The sequence below is a fragment of the Herpailurus yagouaroundi genome, unplaced genomic scaffold, assembly GCF_014898765.1.
Source record: "Herpailurus yagouaroundi ecotype Mexico unplaced genomic scaffold, PumYag 100, whole genome shotgun sequence".
NCBI classification, from domain to species: domain Eukaryota; kingdom Metazoa; phylum Chordata; class Mammalia; order Carnivora; family Felidae; genus Herpailurus; species Herpailurus yagouaroundi.
Window position 1 is genome coordinate 86,333,920 of NW_024412391.1, and position 19,757 is coordinate 86,353,676.

The 19,757-nt window shown below is 43.3% G+C and overlaps 1 protein-coding gene across 1 annotated transcript in view; it reads left to right on the top strand.

The window, feature by feature from the left end:
• Positions 1 to 19,757, top strand: part of POU6F2 (POU class 6 homeobox 2) — a 470,270-nt gene that overhangs the window by 140,872 nt on the left and 309,641 nt on the right. The window lies entirely within an intron of this gene.

Consider the following 19,757-nt stretch of genomic DNA (forward strand, 5'->3'; position numbering starts at 1 on the left):
GCCTTGTTTCTCTTATGCTGTGACACAATTGGTCCCTTACACTGTACGTCCCAGGCCAGTTTCCCAGCTACACCTTCTTCATGGTTCTCTCTCCATTTCAATCTGATAATTCAGAGGAAAAGAAATAAAAAGTAAGCCAATTTTTATGACTCTATAACGTCCTTAAAAATTTACTAAATATCAAAATAAACAAGTTATATTCCTTCCATCAATTGACAATCAACATGCTCAATTTGCCATGAGACAAGGTATTACGTAAAAATAGACTGTGCAAACAGCTACATCACCATTTAAATTTTTTTATGTTTATTTATTTTTGAGTGAGAGAGAGAGAGAGTGTGTGAGTGGGCGGAGGGGCAGAGAGGGGGAGATGCAGAATCCAAAGCAGGCTCCAGGCTCTGAGCTGTCAGCACAGAGCCCTATGTAGGGCTTGAACCCACAAACCGTGAGGTTAGTTGGATGCTTAACCAACTGAGCCACCCAGGCGCCCCATACATCACCATTTTAGATCATACTTGGAATTGGGGAGTGTATGAATGGGTGGGCAGAGAGAGAGCCACATTATACAATTTTGACCAATATATATGTCATTTATTATAAGCTGCCAAAGACAACCTGCCTGTATGTAAGTGATGAACCACAGGAATCTACCCCAAAACCAAAAGCACACTTTACACACTGTATGTTAGCCAATTTAACAATAAATTATACTAAAAAACCAAACCAAAACAAAAAACAACCTGCCTGAGAGGAGAGAAACAATTTGCAAAAGTGTGGAGTGGACGTATCTCATCCCAGCTCTCCTGCTTCTATCTGGCAATAGTTTTTTTTGTTTTTTTTTTTTTAACGTTTTATTTATTTTTGAGACAGGGAGAGACAGCATGAACAGGGGAGGGTCAGAGAGAGGGAGACACAGAATCTGAAACAGGCTCCAGGCTCTGAGCTGTCAGCACAGAGCCCGATGCGGGGCTCGAACTCATGGACCGCGAGATCATGACCTGAGCTGAAGTCAGCCGCTTAGCCGACTAAGCCACCCAGGCGCCCCTATCTGGCAATAGTTTTAACAGGTGCTAATGAAAGTGGGATGACCTCTGAAAGGGTCTTCAAGTGTTTGATTAGCTCTGAAATTTTCTTGTACTTTGGCTGCAGGTTAGGGGTGTTTTGATCTCATTGGTCACTTTGTAGGGGAATCAAAGGAGAAAGGGCTTACCTGCCTCCCCACCCCTTCTCGGGAGCTACCGTGTATATTTTTAAGACGATAGAATTGTGGGGGCATCTGGGTGGCTCAGTCAGTTAAGCATCCAGCTCTTGGTTTCCAGTCAGGTTCATGGTCATGAGATCGAGCCCTACGTCAGGCTCCACGCTGAGCTGGAGCCTGCTTGAGATTCTCTCTCTCCATCTCTCTCTGCCTCTCCCCACCCTCAAAATAAATAGATAAACATAAAAAGTGTAGGATTGTGGATGATTCTTACTTTATTTTTTATGTTTTCTTTAAGAAAGAGAAAGGATTGGGGCACCTGGGTGGCTCAGTCGGTTAAGCGTCCGACTTTGGCTCAGGTCATGATCTCACAGTTGGTGAGTTCAAGCCCCATGTTGGGCTCTGTGCTGACAGCTCAGAGCCTGGAGCCTGCTTCGAATTCTGTGTCTCCCTCTCTCTCGGCCCCTCCCCTACTCGGTCTCTGTCTCTCTCGCTCTCAAAAATAAATAAACATTAAAAACATTTTTTAAAAAGAAAGAGAAAGAATAACATAATTCACCCTGCATATGTTTTTATTTATTTTCTTTTCTTTGCCTCGACTCAGAAAGGTTGTGAGAAAGCTTACGTTAACAGAGCTAGTTAAGGCAAAATGAAATTTAAAGTACAGTTGGCCCTTGAACAATGCAGGAGTTAGGGGTACCACAGCCCCCCACCACAGCCTAAAATCCACATATAACTTTTGACTCCCCCAAAACTTTAATAGCCTACTGTTGACCAATTACATAGGCAGTTGATTAAGACATAATTTGTATGTTATATGTATTATATACTGTGTTCTAACAATAAAATAAGCTAGAGAAAAGAAAATATTAAGAAAATTGTAAGAGAAAATACATTTACAGTACTGTACTGTACTTGTGGAAAAAATTCACTTTTAAGCAGGCCTACGCAGTTCTGATCTGCATTGTTCAAGAGTCAACTGCATTTGAAGGAGGAAAGAGGCAAAGATACAATTCATTCATTTTTTTAAACAAATACTTATTGGGTGCCTACTCTGTGCCAGAATTGGGCTAGGCAGCAGGATACAACAATGAATCAAATAGTTTTGCTTGCATGGGGCTTCTAGTCTATAGAGGAAGACAGATATTTATCAAATAAGCACACACACACACACACACACACGCACACACACACACACACACACACACACACACACAGTGATAAATGTTATGGGAGAACAAGCACAGGAAATGGTGATCTAATTAACATAAAGGAAGGAGGATGGATATGATTAGCTTTCTCTGAAGGCTAAAAAAAGATGAGCTACTTTTGGAGTGCTGAATGTGGCGGCTGCAGGCTGGGGGAACAGCGGATGCCAAGGCCCCCAGGCCACAGGACTTGATGCCTTTGAGGAGCTGGGACGTAATGGAGGGTAGGAAGGCGAGTGAAGGAGGTTGGCTGGTGGGTGAGGTCAGCTCAGACAAGGGCTTTGTATAAGCAATAATGCACAGTGAAGCTTTGTATGCACCATTGAGGGGTATCATCCAGAACGTGACTTGCTAGATTTGTTTTTGCAATGACAGCAGAAGAGATATAAAAGCAGATTGGGGTACAGTGAGTACACCAAATCCAAACGGTCATGAATTTCATTCATGGAGGTGGCAGTGACGGGTTGGTGAAATTATTTTGTTCCTAACTCTCAGTCAAAGCACAGGAAATTGAGGTTCAGAGAAGTACAGTGACTTGCCCAAGGTCACACAGCATGTTAGTGGCAGAGCAGACTATCCCCAGGCAAGAAATCTTTCCACGAGGCTGCTTTTTATGCCTAAGATGATCAGTTCACACCACTTAAGATAGTTTTATAAAGAATTTAATGGCATGAATATTTTTCAAATGTGTAACATTGAATGAAAACTTAAGTTACAAAACACTAGATACAAATAAGAGTTTAACTATGTAAATGTGTTTCCATATACTTCAATGTGTGTTTGCATATACACATGGAAAAACACATGGAAGAATGTACATTAATGCTTTTTAAAAATTTTTATTTTTGAGAGAGAAAGAGAGTGTGTGAGCAGGGAAGGGGTAGAGAGAGACACACACAGATTCCGAAGCAGGCTCCAGGCTCTGAACTGTCAGCACAGAGCCTGACACAGGGCTCGAACCCACGGACCATGGGATCATGATCTGAGCCGATGTTGGACACTTCACCAACTGAGCCACCCAGGTGCCCTGGAAGAATACATAGTAAAACATTATTCTATCTAAGTAATGGGATTATGACTAGGGTTTTATTAACATTTTTACATTCATTTATATTTTCCAAATTTTCTACAAAAAGTGCATTATTTTTTAAATTATTAAAAATGATTGTAAATATTTTCCTGTCTTAAAAATTTTGCAAGAAAGCTAAAAATAGCATAATCGAGTCAATCCTACTGCAAGAGTAGCACACACGTGTATGCATTTTATTGTAGGAAATACTGTACGAGCTGTTGGAGCCTGGTATAAAACACAAGCATCCTGGAAAAATACAATTTTAACCTATGCTTGAGCTGAGGTTGCTTATAAACAAATAAAGAAAGAACAAGGAAATAAGTTTTCATTTGTAAAGACTGATTTCAGCAACCACACCTTGAAGAGAGTGGGAAAGAGCCCCAGACTAGGGTAGATGTGTCTGCATACCATTCAGTTCTCTCCTCTCCCTTCCCCTCCCCTATTGAAAAAAATTCTCCAGTGCTTTTGTATTTCTATGTTCTTTCCCTCCTACGCATAGCAACTGAGAGAGATGGGAAAGGCTGGGTCATTGGGAGAATCTAGGATGCCCTGGAAATTATAGGGGGAAATAAATTAAAACAGGAGAACAAGTAGGTAACCTTGGGCTACAGCTTGTCTATAATCACCTAATTTCTACCCCATTCTTCATTTCAGAAGACTTCCTTATCACATAAGCCCCACACACCTAGAAGAGATGTAAATCTGCACCCACTTTCATTTTATGTAGTAGATCTCTCTCTCTCTCTCTCTCTCTCTCTCTCACACACACACACACACACACACAAACACACACACACACACACACAAACACACACACACACACACACACCCCAAATCCTCAAAAAGCCATGTTTAAATATTTCAGATGTTTTCCAAGACACTGTTCCCAACCATATCCTTCTTGGTCACGTTCACCATGCTGTTCCCAACCATATCCCTCTTGGTCACTTTCACCACACCGTGAACTTGGCAGGAGGTCTCGTGGGGACACAAAGAAGCTTTTCAAACTAGGATGGGCCCTTCTGCCCATTGACAGAAAGGCTGACACAGAACAGAGGAGTTTCCGTGTTGACTAGGGTATGATTGACCTCTTGGCCAAGGGGTACTGCCTCTAGACAGGTGGCTCAAAGGTCAGGCTAGACATCCTTAAGAACTGACAGGATGAGTCCAGGAGCCAAGCCTAGGTGTTTAGATTCAGAAGCTGGTTTACCTCCCGACTGTGTTCTGATCTCTGGCTTCCCCTTACTCCCAACTCACTGAGTTTATGGTTCTACATTTCTGCTCTCAATCTTGTTACCTCTGGCATGATCGTTTGCTTGTCCCAGCTTCAATTCCTTTGTCCTGGTCTTGAATACCCTCCTCATGAAAGAGTTGACTTTGATGATGATGACAGTGACCACTTTTTGAGTGTTGTCTATGGACACACCATGAACTCGATCCCGTTTGTGTACAGAAGGGAAGCCGATAAAGAGGTTACGTAACTTGCCTACTTTAACATAGCTAGTGTAATGCAGATCTGACATTCCAGCCATGCATCTGACCCCAAGGATGCTGCTTCATCAGAATGGTTATTGGAACCCCTGAATGGGGTGGGGTGGTGGTGAGTAGGGATGGGAGATAATGTAGAGACTAAGAAGGTGGACAGCTAAGAATTTTGTCAGCCAGAGTGGAAGGGGTAGGGGGAATGACCTGTGAAAGATGGAGGGCTTGCTTTCTTGATAGTAGAGCTGTGAGGATATTTATATGCAGAGGGGAAGCACTAGGAGAGAAGAAGGTTAGGATCTGGGCTCTGGAGGTATTGAAGGGGGCCATGAGCAAGTGAGGGAGACTGGTTTTAGGAGGAATCAGACTGGCATTCTGCAGACTGTAATACGTTTGCTTTGTTCCCTCCGTTGCTGTTTCTGTCGGTCCCTCAGGTAGAGAAGTCCATCCCGTCTCTGGACAAGATGTGGGCTTGCCATCTATTAATGCGTATGGAGCATCCATTAATTAGCCCATGTAAAAGTGGAGTCTGTATCCAGCCATATACTTCCTTGCAGGAAATGCTATGGTAAAATCTCATATATATAGAATACATTTTGAAAAACTATATGAGGTAATTTGTTGAATTGAGGAAAGATTCCTCATTCAGGAAAATAAAAGCTTTTTCTGGTGATACAACTTATTCCTTGAGGATTATGTGCCACAGACTCTTCCCATCTCCTATTCTCATGGAAATCTCTAATCCTATGGAAAGTGGGGAGCTCTGCCCTCTGAGGTCTCAGGATCTCAAATACAGTGCTGAAGTGGCATTACTTTCTCTGCTGTTACACATGGGTTTTTTGTTTTTTGTTTTTTTTTTTGCCTCTTCTGGAAAGTTCTTTTCCTGCTGCAGGTCAACAAGCTGCAAGGTCTAGCAATGATTGATCCCCGCCCCACATGGCATTTTACAAAGCTGAGTAACAACAGTCTGAGCTACTGCACAGTAAAAGTGGTTTTATGTTTCCAATGCCTGTCCTAAAGTAGCTTTAGAGGTCGGCATTAATCAATAAATCATTCTGATCATATGTATCCTCTCTGGGGGCCCATTAGCCAGTGATGATGACTTAGCTGTCTCACCATCAGCTTCCTTAGACCAGAAGTCCTTGGGACCATGAGTTCAAATCCCTGTTGAGCTGGAAGAGCTCTTGGCTCTTCTGAGGTAGATAAATTGAGCTGCACAGATTTTGTTGTACAGAGACTTCTACGAAGCATCATCGGCTAGCCAGTGGCAGAACAATATCTATGACCCTTTTTTAAAAAGGGAGACAATGCCTAATCCTATCCCTGTACCCTCTCTTTTCATCCAGCTGTCAAATAAGGCAGATCTATGGCTTCTGGGATGGCTGGATTCCTTTGATTCTTTAAAAAAGAATGTCATGGCGATGACAGCCTTTTGTCAATAATCCTACCCCCTTACCTGTGCACAGATGTTGTGAGGGCTTAGGGGAAAGGTGGTTTCAAATCCAGTGATTCCCCAACTACAGAAGATGATTGGACTCAGGAATTAATCAAGAGTGGGGCTGTTGTAAACCCTCTTGAAAGATGCGAGGTAGCTTTCTCCCACATCCTGCCATGTGTGATTCCAGGGCAGGGCTGTAAATGGCGGTACAGAGGTCCTACCATCTGGATGCTCCCCATCAGGCAGTAACAGAGATTCCTCTGAGGTATTTTTCCTCCGTGTGGCTTGTGACTGGTGAGATTACCAGGATGAGTGAAGCATTCAGGCCTTATCATCCTTCTGTAGCCGGGAAGGCACACGATAGAGAAAGAAAGACCTGCGGTCCCAGGGACATTGTTTGCACCGTGTATTCATACACATATACCCATGCAGGATTAGAAAACGCAGCTAACTATGAATTTTAGTTGGGTCTGGTTGTAACTAAAACTGGAATCCAAAAGTATCAGTATCAGAAATATTCCCATAATTGAGATGCTCAGCAGTCAGTTCATGATTAATCCTCTTCCAAGAATCCCCAGGAAGTCAACCAAGGGTCAGTATTATCGTCTGGGCTTGGGGATGGAGAAGTAGCCCCCAGATGGTCATGAGGGACGGACCATGGCCACTTTATCTCACTGGGCTGGAAATGGCATGAGAACTATTTGATCCCCCAAAGCCCAAAAGATGTGAGGAAAGTGTGGGGCCGCAGTTCTGTTCGGGGCCTCTCCTCCCTTGTTTTTGTACCAGGAAGTCTCTGGATCCTATTAACAGAGCCCCCACCCCACCCCTCCAGGAGGTGGTGGGTGGGCGGGCAGTGAGCCGGGCAAGCCCAGAGGCCCTAGTCTCTCCGTGGCTGGGCTGGCTGAGGTTCCCAAGGTCACTCGGCAATGCGCTGCCAGTGCTGGCAGTCAGTCCCCAGGTCCCCTGACTCTGCCTCGTCCTCTCCATCCATTAGACCATGCAGCCTCTCACCGCCAGTGAGACATGCTCAGGACACTTTAACTTCAGAGTTTGATTCGATGTCTATTTTTCAGCTATTTGCTACAACATTCTGGGAAAGTAAGGTTTGAATTTCCTACAATCCAAATCATTTTCTAGTTTACTTATAAGTGATTCTGAAACAGTTGGCCCTGGAAAGCTGACAACTTGATAAAATGTATCTTTCAAATCAACCCAGTGCCGCCTTTATATATAGTTAAATCATCCAAATCCAGGGTGCCGAGTTAAGAAACGGAGATCTTCTGTTCTCAGGCTGCCTGTCACTTTGGGTAAGAAAACACACAGAGTTATGTTCGCTTATGCTTACTCAAGTGTGGTCTCGTGGGAAAAAAATAAGCACTGACTTTTGGCAGGTTTATCTGCTTTTAGCCAATAAGAAATGGTTTCTTTAGTGATGTGCGTTGGACAAAGCTGGTTTGGGGAGACTTAGTGTCAAAACCAGCAGCCAATATAATGTTGATGGAGAAAAGATTTTATTTATTTATTTATTTATTTATTTATTTATTTATTTATTTATTTATATTACTACTAAGGTTACAGGTTGAAGAGCAATCCTGAGCTTTGAACACCGACGATGGAAGTTTCTATTGCCTTAAAAAAATAAGTTGATGTATATTTGAACTGATATGACATCTATTCATGACACCAAACTGACACTGATGGGACACACCAACCAAGGTTCCCAGACACGGTGGCTTCTCTTGTTTTGCTACAACATGGTGCATCCTATCATTTGGGTGAAGAAAAGAGGGCCAAGAGCCTAAGAAAATTAAGAGTCATCTCAAAACATCTAGATTTATATGCAGAGACTCTGGGTTTCAACAAAAGGGTTTTGATGTGTTTCTATTTCAGGGTGATCCGGGGAACTGAAATCAGTCTTCATACTGTAACCACTATACTTACTGAGTATTTATTGATTGATTGATTGATTGATTGATTGATTTATATTTTTGAGGGAGTGAGTGGGGAAGGAGCAGAGAGGGAGGGAGAGAGAGAGAGAGGAGGAGAGAGAAAGAGAAAATCCGAAGCGGGCTCTGTGCTGACAGCAGAAAGCCCAATGTGGGGTTCGAACTCATGAACCGTGAGATCATGACCTGAGCCAAAATCAATAGTCAGACACTTAACTGACTGAGTCACCCAGGCACCCCTGAGCCTTCATTGAAATATTAATTTAGGGGCGCCTGGGTGGCTCAGTCGGTTAAGTGTCTGACTTTGGCTCAGATCATGATCTCAAGGTCCGTGAGTTTGAGCCCAGTGTCAGGCTCTGCGATGACAGCTCAGAGCCTGGAGCCTGCTTCGGATTCTGTGGCTCCCTTTCTCTCTGCCCCTCCCCCACTTGTGCTCTGTGTCTCTCTCTGTCCCTCAAAACTGAATAAATGTTAAAAAAAATTAAAAAGAAAATATATATTGATTTAAAAAGGGAACAGGTATAGTGATTAGGCGGATCGTCTTTGGATTTCAACTGCCCAAATAAAAGTGTGGTGCCCCGTGTTCAGTTTTTCTTCCTTCATTGCTTGTTTTTCTGATGGGTAAGGATGCACAAATCAGTACTGGAGGGCCTGAACATCCAGGCGAGGGGCTGCAGTACCGTTACGACATCTGGGGCAAAGAGGCTGCTCTTTGACAAGCGCATTCAGCCAGGCTGCTGGGAGGGCAAGTGGCCGGGCGGGTACCCTTGCCACTGATGGTAAGGGTAAGTGAAGGCTAACTTAATATTCTCTGCCAAATATAATGTCCACAAGTCAGCGGTAAGTACATGTAAACCATAACGGTATCTATTAGGAATCTGGCTCTTCTTGGTGGTAATTGGCTTTAACAAAGAAAACCAGATTATTTAGATTTGGAGAAATAGCATGTGTTTGGGAAGACAACGAATGTAACACATCTTTTGCGGATTCTCTGTCAAAGATTGCCAAGTACCAACGCTAACCGAAAGAAGTTGTTTAAAATTGAATTGCAAAGTCTGTGTTTCTTACTGACTCCTAAGTCTCTATCCCTCTCTGTGCTGTGCAAGGCCAGTATGGTGGTGGTTAGAACCTGGGCTTCCGAGGAAAGTAGACCTGGGTTTGTATCTTGCTTCTACGGCCTTGATATGTAAGCTCTCTGGGTCCCAGAATAATAATGCCCACATGAGGTTTTTGTAGAATTAAATGAGCTAAGGTATGTAAAGTACTTTGCTTTGTCATTGGCACAGTAAGTGCTCACCTAACAGCACCTGTTACCGTTACGTGCTTATGTGTCTGATCGTTATGTCTCAGTTCATGAACATGTAAGGTCCTTAATGGCAAGGTTTATGTCATGGTCTCTTCTAAAGAACTTTGATACATCTGAGAATAGTTGAGACATTTTTTTGGAAATAATTTGGATTCAAAATTGCTCCTTTGGGTAGAACCATTTCCAAGTGCTGATGGACCTTGAGTGAAATATGAATTCCTGCCCTTATTTTGTAGAGAGGCTCTATGGGTGAGGTTGGGCCTGCTGGTTGAGTTGAAATGAAGAATGGAGTTGGGGAGGAGAATACCTCCATAGCAATGATGTGCTGCTGAGTGTTCCGGTTCAAGGCATGGTGATCGTACCCATGTGTTTGCTTCTAATCTAGGGAGAACCAGGACAGTGGAGAAGTCAGCTGTGTTTCCATATTGATTCCCCAGGACCCAGAAATAGGAAAATAGTTCAACACGCCTCATCTAACTGATGCTATGTGCAGGTTCGTGCTTCCAGATTGTAGGAAAACTGGATTTGTGTAAGGGAGGTGGACCCTGTTGGACAAAATGGCTCCAGGACTGGGGTCCAAAACAAAACAAAAAACAAAACAACCCATACCTGAAGGATCTTCTTCATAAAGTCAGGTTTAGCAGCGACTCTCCCAGGTGACCAGTGCAGTGCAGAGAGTAATAATGCTTATCCCCAAAGCAGACGAAGCAAGATCAGACTGAAGATGAAGATTTGGGGGTTTGAAGGGAGCTGAACAACTTTGGAAAGGAATGATAATTCTAAACCAATATTTCCCTCGCATTTATTGATTTTTTTTTGAGGCGTTCAGTACTAGAGGTTTCCTCTCTTTTTTGTGTGTGTGAGGTAGAATACCTTTTTGTGGTAGGAAGGAGTTGAAGAGGGCAAGACGGAAAGAGCATTAAGTATCCTTTACACTGTAGCCAGAATGTCTTGCTTTCCAAAGGTCTAAGAAAGTGGAAAAAAGTGGTTTTCGTTTTGGGGAAGAGAAGGGGGGAGAATAAGAAGGTGATTTTTTTGGAAGCATTTCTGAAAGAGTATAATTTCCATTCAGGATAAGCCACCTTGCAAATAGTAAGCTCTAGCATTGCAAATATCTTTGAAAACTGCCAGCAGGCTTAAATCAAGAGTATTCTGCAGTATTTATCTTAAACTGGTTTCATGTTTACAGTTATGTTTTCAGTTTGAGGCAACTCCATGTTGTGTCACAGAATAAATTAAATAAAGAACAAACGCCCAGCTGTATGATTCACATGTATGATCATACTGTATGATTCAGTGGTCTTAATCTTTGTCCCTTAAGCTTTCTGAAAGGAAGACAGGCTTGAGAGAAAAAAAAAAAAAGGTCATTTTATCATATATTTTTAAGTTTATTTATTTTGAAAGAGACAGAGACAGTGCAAGTGGGGGAGGGGCAGAGAGGGAGGGAGAGAGAGAGTCCCAAGCAGGCACCACGGTGTCAGCGCAGAGCCTGATGTGGGGGTTGAACCCACAAAACTGTGAGATCATGACCTGAGCCGAAACCAAGAGTCAGATGCTTAAACCAACTGAGCCACCCAGGCGCCCCAAAAGTTCATTTTAAAGGTTAACCTATTATTTCGTTTTTACTATGAAAATTTAATGTGTATATTTAAGATGAAATGCGTAAATAACAATATGGCAAACACTAGCCTACCAACCACCCAGATTAAACAATACAACACTGCCTACAGTTGAAGCTTTGAGTACCCATCCTTGAGCAAATTCCCCTCTCTACTTCTAAAATGCAACACCTCTCTTGCATCTGGTAGGTCATCTTATTTTTCATATCAAGTAACTATTAAACATTTTTCCAAAAATGCATATCAAGTGCACAGTTTGGCTGGTCGGGACACAGTGACCTAAGGAAATGTCTATATCTTGTTCTAAATCACCAAGTAGAATCCCAGTGGTGAGTTTCTTGCCCAGCACAGCATCTAGCACAAATCATGGAAGACTATAATGCTATGACTGAGACTACTGGATTATGGTATGATGGTTAAACATGCATTTTGCAAAAGGCCATCCTAACCACAGACCCCCATCATTTAGTTAGCTGAATGATCACGAAAGAATTGGCAAGTGTTCATTGACTTTTGAGGCTTTTCCATTATTCAGTAGTTATTTTGCAGTTTCCTGTGATTCTGCCCTTTTAGCCCTGTCACGCGTCTTCATCATAGCCACGTGGTTTATGCCCAGTGCTGTGCTTGAGATGAATTGGGATAATATATTAAAAGGGTTTGGGAAATTGTACAGCGTGAGACAAATGTCATTTTAATTGCTCTGTCACTGAGAAAGAAGCCAGAGATTCCAGAGGTACCAGTGAAAGGAAAGAAGAACAAAATCCCAGAGTGGGCTTTGCAAACGAATTAGTACACATGAAGGACTAGTCTTTGATTTTTAGATCTTTACAGCTGGAAGGAATCTTCAAGACGGTCTAGTTCATCCCGTTCATTTAAAGATGAGAGTCTCAATAGGGACATTAAAGAACCTGCTCAAAACATTCTGGATCCTTTGAGAAGATTCAGGATAGAAACCAGCCCTCCCCTACTCCTTATTCATGGCTCTTCTCTCTTCCCTGCTTTCCTCTTCAGGACAGGGAGGCTTAGGAGAGATATCTAGGTTTTCACCACGGACCATGTAGGTACAAATGCCTTCAGCAGACGTCAGAATCATGCTTCTGTGTCCCTCGGCCAGGCAGCCCCAAACAGAAGGCCTTTCTTTATCATCAGACCTTGTAAAGACCTCACCATTTGCCAAGTAGAGTTTTCCTTTGTTTCTCCTTTAAAGAAAGTGGTTTCTCCCTCATCCTAGTCACCACGAGGTATGTCCTTAGAACTTCTTTGTATTTATTGTAATCTGTGAATATTGTGTTTTACAGCTTGTAAATTAGATATAGAATTGGATACCGAGGCAGAGCCCAGAGTGTTAAAAATGTTCAATTCCAGTGGGGGAACCAGCGAGCGGTTAAGGCCTGCTGCATATAATGTTAATATTACATTAAGTACGATGTTATTGCACGAGATGCTTATTGTTAATGTCTGTGGGGAGGACCCGTTCCAAAGATTTCAATTTCAATAAACAGATTATACAGTTCCACCATATACAATTAGGGAGGTGGTAATGAAATGGTTATAAAGTCCCTTGGGGGCCTGTCATCTTTTTTTTAATTTTGTAAATAACATCAGAAGCACTAGAGGGAAGTGCTTATGCATTTATTTATTATTGATTTTTTAAAAATACATTTAACATTACTAGTTATTGCAAATCCAGTCTCCGTGAGTTGAAGATAAGCTGTTTCTACATTATTAAATGCTGAACGTATAGGGAATTGCGAAGTGGTATCCTTCATAGAAATATATTAAATATTAATGAACAATGATTGCAAGATATTAATTTGAAGTTACATTTACTTGGCAAATAAAACCTTTTCAGGGTTTTACCCTTTTGTTGCACATAGTGCACATTTTAAACATCCCTTTGGTGAATGTTTTGGACGAAGCCAAGTGATTCTGTTCCGCAGCTGGATCCTGCACAACCACAAAGGATCGAGTTGGATTAAACACACGCTCTTAACGGGCAGCAAATTGTCGGAGGGGTGACTTCAATGAAGCCACCAAACTTTGAAGTATCCATAAATAGTTAACTGCTCTTCCTTCTCGGGACTATAATGAAGCAGGAAGCATTAATGCCGATGGTTAGGAGCCAATTTTTCTCCTTGGAGTAAGATGCTGAATAGCGTAGATAAAAATTCAGAATGCCAGCCTTTCTCCCAGGAAACCACACTCCAGTGAGGGGCAGGGATTTGAGGCAGGCTGCCCGGATTCCATTTTTTCCAATGTCAGCAAGTTGTGTAACTTCTCTGAGTTTCGGCATCATCATCTGTACGATGAGAGTAAATGATAATGTCCTGGGGACTTAGGGAGATTAAAGGCATAGCACACAGTAAGCACTAAGCAGAGTATGTTGCTCGTGGTGCTCACTAATTGTTAGCCCTTTTTATTTTATCTATTTTTTAAAAATTTTAACATTTATTCCTTTTTGAGAGACAGAGAGAGAGACAGAGCACGTGCAAAGGAAGGGCAGAGAGAGAGGGTGACACAGAATGCGAAGCCGGCTCCAGGCTCTGAGCTGTCAGCGCAGAGCCCGACACAGGGCTCGAACCCACAGGTCATGAGATCATGACCTGAGCTGCAGCTGGACGCTTAAATGACTGACCCAGCCACCCAGGCACCCCAATAATTGTCAGCTCTTTTTAAAAGTGTTTTTCATTCACTCCGGCATTCGGTGAGTAATTGTGAAATATACCATTTGGCAGGACCGTGGATGCAGTGATAAGTAGTCCTCAAGTTTCATGGATCTTGCCGAGTTTCTAGGCATGATTGGGGTACTCTCGGGGAGGTTAGATGCCCTCCGCTTGTGCTTTTACGGGAGTCTGTTCTCGTGGGCTTCCTCTGATCTTGCTTTTCTTTTTTATTTTATTGGTTGGTTGGTTTGAAGTACAGGTGACACACAATGTTACATCAGTGTCAGGTGCACAGCTTAGCGGTTTGGCAACTCTGTAGGCTGTGCTGTGCTCACCACAAGTGTGGTTACCACAGTGCTCTTACAGTACCACTGACCGTGTTCCCTGTGCTGTGCCTTTTGTCCCCATGCTTCGTCTTCTCTCACTGGCGCTTTATAATTACTCAAGGATGTCACAGCTGCTTTTTCTTTCTCTGTTTCTTCCCCAATCCGGTCTTCAACGCTCATCCACAGAGTGCTATTGGACAGAAAGCTCCTCAAAATCTAAGCTCTGTGGAGCACCTGAATATAATTAACCCACTCAGAAGTTATTGTCCAAAGACTTACACTTTTATAGCCTTGTCCATCAGTTTTAATTTCTATATAGTCTTCTCTAAGAGTTGAAATGTATGTGCCTTTCTATTTGGTAAACACATGAGCATATGTAGCTCAATCTAAAAATGTTTTAATGTTTATTTTTGAGAGAGAGAGCATGAGCAGGAGTGGGGCAGAGAGAGAGGGAAACACAGAATCTGAAGCAGGCTCCAGGCTGTGAGCTGTCAGCACAGAGCCCGATGCGGGGCTCGAACTCACGAACCACAAGACCGTGACCTGAGCCGAAGTCAGATGCCTAACCAACTAAGCCACCCAGGCGCCTCTATTTAGCTCAATCTAAATGATTATTGTGTATCTACTCTGTGCATGGCACTTCAAGAATAAAAAAACAACATAGAACATGTATTGAAATGGGTGTTATATAGGTGGGAAGAGGTGACAAAAGGAAAGATGACAGATGGTAATAAACAGATAAAATGGTAGGAAGGGAAGGAAGTGAGGGAAGGATGGACAGAGGAGGAAACAAGGCAAAATATGTTGTTTGTTATGCAGAGTTGAAACTGGGAGTTTGGTAATGAGAAAAATGAGAGAGTGGGATTAGGAAGGAGAAGAGGAGAGAGAGGGAGGTGGGGAGGGGAGGGGAGGGGAGAGGCAGGAAGAAAAAAGAAAAGAAGCTACTTAAACTTGTCGGAAATGAGAGAGTATTAGTGGTTCTCAACCAGAAAGACGTGCCTTCTCAGAATCTTTGGATGACATGCGTGGTTTCCACAAGCCAAGCCCCCACCTGAGAATCCGATACAACATGAAAGGGATGCTACCCTGAGTGTCTCTGGTGGTGTGGCCAGAAGTGGAATCAGGAAGCAGGAGTTGGGGCACTATCAGGAGACCCTGGAAAGGATGGCGTCCCAAAAGGTGAGAGAGCGTTTCCAAAAGAGGGTGTGGCTACCATAGAGTAGGAGTTAGGTACGTTGTATATACGTGGTAAACACTTAATGAATGTCAGTTATTAAAATCATTCATAAATTCCGTGCGGAGCCTCCAGTAAGGTGGAGAGTCAGAAGAGGCAAGTGGATTTTACAACTCCACATTATACTGGTGGCGGAAGGCTGGTTTTAGAGCTTAAGGGACTGTAGGCTAAGAGAAAAATCACTCTGCCCCTCCTTTGTTACTCTTCTTACTACTCTACTTACTACAGGATTCTTCTTCTTAGTAGTTTTCCTTCCACCTTAGTGTCTCCAACCGTTCTCTTGGCTTGTTGTCTTTGCCCCAATCCACAGCACAAAATCCTTCAGTGTCCCCCGTTCCCTGTTTCTACTATTCTATGACATGCTGCTCAGCCATGTACAAGAGGGGGCCCGTCTGTGTTCTGCCCCATGCAAAACTGCTTTATTTGAACCTGATATTCATCTCAAACTGGGCTTATAGTCTTCTCTCTTCTGGACCCCTGTTCAAGCCCTTTTTCGCCTCTGTGAGTGGAAATCCTGCCCACAAGCTCTCTGTAAACATCAGCATACTTCATGAAGGCTTTGCTGATGAATTCTTTGGAATGGGTTTCTTCTAACCTGCCATAATGTTCCGAAAGCACTTAAAATACCCTCACTTGTACGATAGTTGTGAAATTGTGAATGTCTCCATGCCAAGAGGTAAGCCCCCTTGGAGGGGCTGGCGCATGGAGTGTGGTAAGCTCCCAGAGGATATCCTTTGTCGGGGAATTGTGGAGTAGGAGTATTCCCTTTTTGTGCCTCCTCAAGTACCCAACAGTGTCTTGCATGTGACGGTTACTTGTTAAAACAGAGACTGAATTGAGCTCATGGCAATCACTGATGCCTTCCATTAAACCTTACCTCTTCACCCTTTGTGCACACAGTAAGAATTAATTAGGATGAAAATTCTGGGTCAGACTATCAGAACTGCTAGAGCGTGGGGTAAGAATAAATGCTAAAGACAGGATTCACCGCCTCCTGGTTATCTACTCTGGCCTGCCCCCCGATTCTCGTCACCATCCCTTCCTAAGTTCAGTCTCGTAGACTCTTTTTTTTCCTTTTTTTCCCCTTTCTTTTCTGTGCTGAGATTAATCATCACAAATCTTTTGATCGGGAGATGGTTTAATACCTTATACTTCAGAAGTACTTTATCTTTTCAAAAGAATATTACCTGCATCTCATTGAAACTGGTACGCTACTTGAGTCATCTCGGTCTGCCTTGAGTGTATTTCTTTGTGCTAACTTGGTCTCATTTCTGCAAAGGTCAGTAGAATTGTACTACTAAAATTTAGTATTTCCCCAGTTTTCAATCTGCCCAAGACAGCCGTATGACAGATATGTTGGTCTAGGTATTAACCCTGCCAGACAGATCCATATCCGTATCTTTGTTTTATAGGTGAAAAAAAGGAGCCCAGAGAGGTCAAGCGACTTTCTCAAGGTAGCTGTGTTCAGAATTGTCTGTGTAAACCCATGAGGTATCTTTCAAGTCCTGAGAGCAAAGCCATGTGGGTATAGCTGGGTTCCCGGTCCCGTTGGTCAGTGACGGTGCCTCAATCTCCCCTCAATGTCGTGATGTAAAAGCAGTACTGTGGAAGTTAGGGAGTATCAGCAGAAAAGTGATGAAGAAGAGAGGAAAAGATGCATAGATCATGCATGACAGGAAATAGACTGTCCCGCCCCTGCTTACGTCCATCTTGCTGTGGTATTTAGTGTAAGATTTGGTGTCTTCTTACGTGTCAGTACCCTATGTGGTACACTGGTTGTCATCTTCAATTTCATTTAAGCCGCATGGTGTAGTAATGCTATCCTTTAATCAGAAAATATGCACCTGACCCACCATTCATCATGACACAGGCTTTGGGTGTTTTGTTTTGTTTTGTTTTTTTCTGTATGTGGGGATTCCTTTCTGCTGATCCATCTATACCCTCGCATGGAGTTTCCATGACTACCAGGATACATTATTATAAGACACATGGTTGGGGGCTGTGGGTCTAGTCCGTGGCTGTAGAACATGAAGAAGCTAAGTGCATGGAGCGAGCAATAGAGAAACTTGGTAAATGCAACCATGTAATGTTATGGAAATAGCACAGGGAAAGGGAGACAGAAAGACTAAGTGCCAATAAGACTTAGTGAGGAGCATTTAAAGTACTTAGGGCAATGTTACTTTTCTTTCTCTCTTTCTCTCTCTCTTTCTTTCTTTCTCTTCCTTCCTTATTTTCTTTTTCTATTCTTTTTTTTCTGTTCTTTTTCTTTTCCTTTCCTCTTTCCTTTCCCTGTCTTCCTTCTCTCTTTCTTTCCTTGCTTCCTCTCTTCCTTCCTCCCTCCCTTCCTTCCTTCCTTCCTTCCTTCCTTCCTTCCTTCCCTCCTTCCTTCCTTCCTTTCTTGCATTTTTGTTTCTAACAATGGACTCTCTCTAGGACAATGGTACATGTTCACCAAGCAGGCCTGATTGCATGCCAGCATGACAATGTTTTATTTCTGGTGGTCCTAATTTTCCTAAGGATCCGAGAGCTTCCATTTAGCAATTCAGATAAATCCCCATGATGCAAGCTGCTATCAGTCTTGTGGTGCTGTGCTTCCCAAAGCATGTTCCATGGAGTACCACTTCAGCAGGATTTTCACAGGTATAGAGCAAAACTGACAGTTCTGTGGTCCAAGAAGTTTAGTGTAAACAAAATTAGAACGGTCTAGCTGTCTCAGGGCCATTATGCCATTCTGTTGGTAAATTTCTAAGGTGGGGATAGTATTCAGTGTTTCCCAGACTTCTTAATAAATAAAACAATTTTCCCTAGAACATACATTATGCTCTTTGGGGAAACTAAGGCATTGGGTAAATGCTGTTTTCTAGGCACCATCTGTGACACCACTGTATCACCCTAGGAAAGGTAGAACCTAGTATGTCTCTACTGTTCTCCCACACACTCCGGAGGATCCGTATGTTACTGTGCTGTCACCTCACACGGCTTTTAGAGAGCTGGCTTGTGAGCCTTTGCCAGCGTGAGTTGAACTCTTCTGTTCTCATTAGAGACAGTTATAAATGCAACGTGTCAGAGAGGGTGTAGAAGAGTAGATTCTGACTGAGGCGAAGTGAGTATCAAGCCCCAGTCCATTAGAGGGTTTCTGAAAAGCTCCCGAGATGCGTGTCTAAACCATCAGAATTGATTTAAAGAAACTGCTTTGTTTTTTAGTGTTTTTTTTCTAATGTTTATTTATTTTTGAGAGAGAGAGCGCGCACAGGGGAGGGACAGAGAGAGAGAGAGAGGGAGACACAGAATCTGAAGCAGGCTCCAGGCTCTGAGATGTCAGCACAGAACCTGAAGCGGGGCTCGAACTCATGAACGAGGAGATCATGACCTGAGCTGATGTCAGATGTTTGACTGACTGAGCCACCCAGGTGCCCCATAAAGGAGCTGCTTTGATCTCCCTGACATTGGCTAGGGTCTCTGGTGGAGACAGCAGGCTGCCCACTGGAGCTCATTGGAGTCACGGGGAAGTTTTTTAGAGCACATGGTGGTGGAAGTGACAGCATGAGACACTGTATGTAGTGGGTGGGGTTGTGGATGGAGACGCAGGGTCTCGTCCCTGCATTGATGCTTTACTTACAAGATGACCTTGAACAAGTCCCCTACAACCTCTCTTGGCCTCAGTTTCCTTTTTAACATTTGAGAGTTAAGCCACCGATGTTTTTCACCATCTTTTCCTTCTCACATCCATGCTTTTCCAAATGAAATCATTTCTATAAAATGGATAAAAGCGTGTGTGCTAAGAAGGAAGAGGGGCTCAGGAGTCCACTGCTCTGCTGCCCTGTCACTGCTCCCTGGAGCCCCAGGCAGGACTCTGTGGGCCGGGGATGAGCAATCAGGCTGTGCACTTGCTAAGTCCAGATGTGTGCCAGGCCCAGCGTCAGGTGGGAAGGGACACTGGAGCACTTGCCATCCAAGGCTGCTGGTGGTCATGAGGGCTTGTGGTGATGCAGGCCCAGAGCGCAAGGACAGGGTGATGTGTAGGTGTAATGCCGTGTAGGGGAAGGGAGGGACAGGGCATCTTGGCCTTACATGTTATACGGAGAGGAATACAGATGGGAAGGAAAAGCTCAAGTCTACCCCTGAAATTAAAAGTGGGTTTCTACCAAGGATTTTGCGTCTACCAAGTATTTCTTTATGGGAGGCTTTACCAAGAGGTGGTGGTCCTATCATGAGCCAGGTAAGGCTTTCCACCCTCAAGTGGCTCAGTTCCCAACCCAGCATTC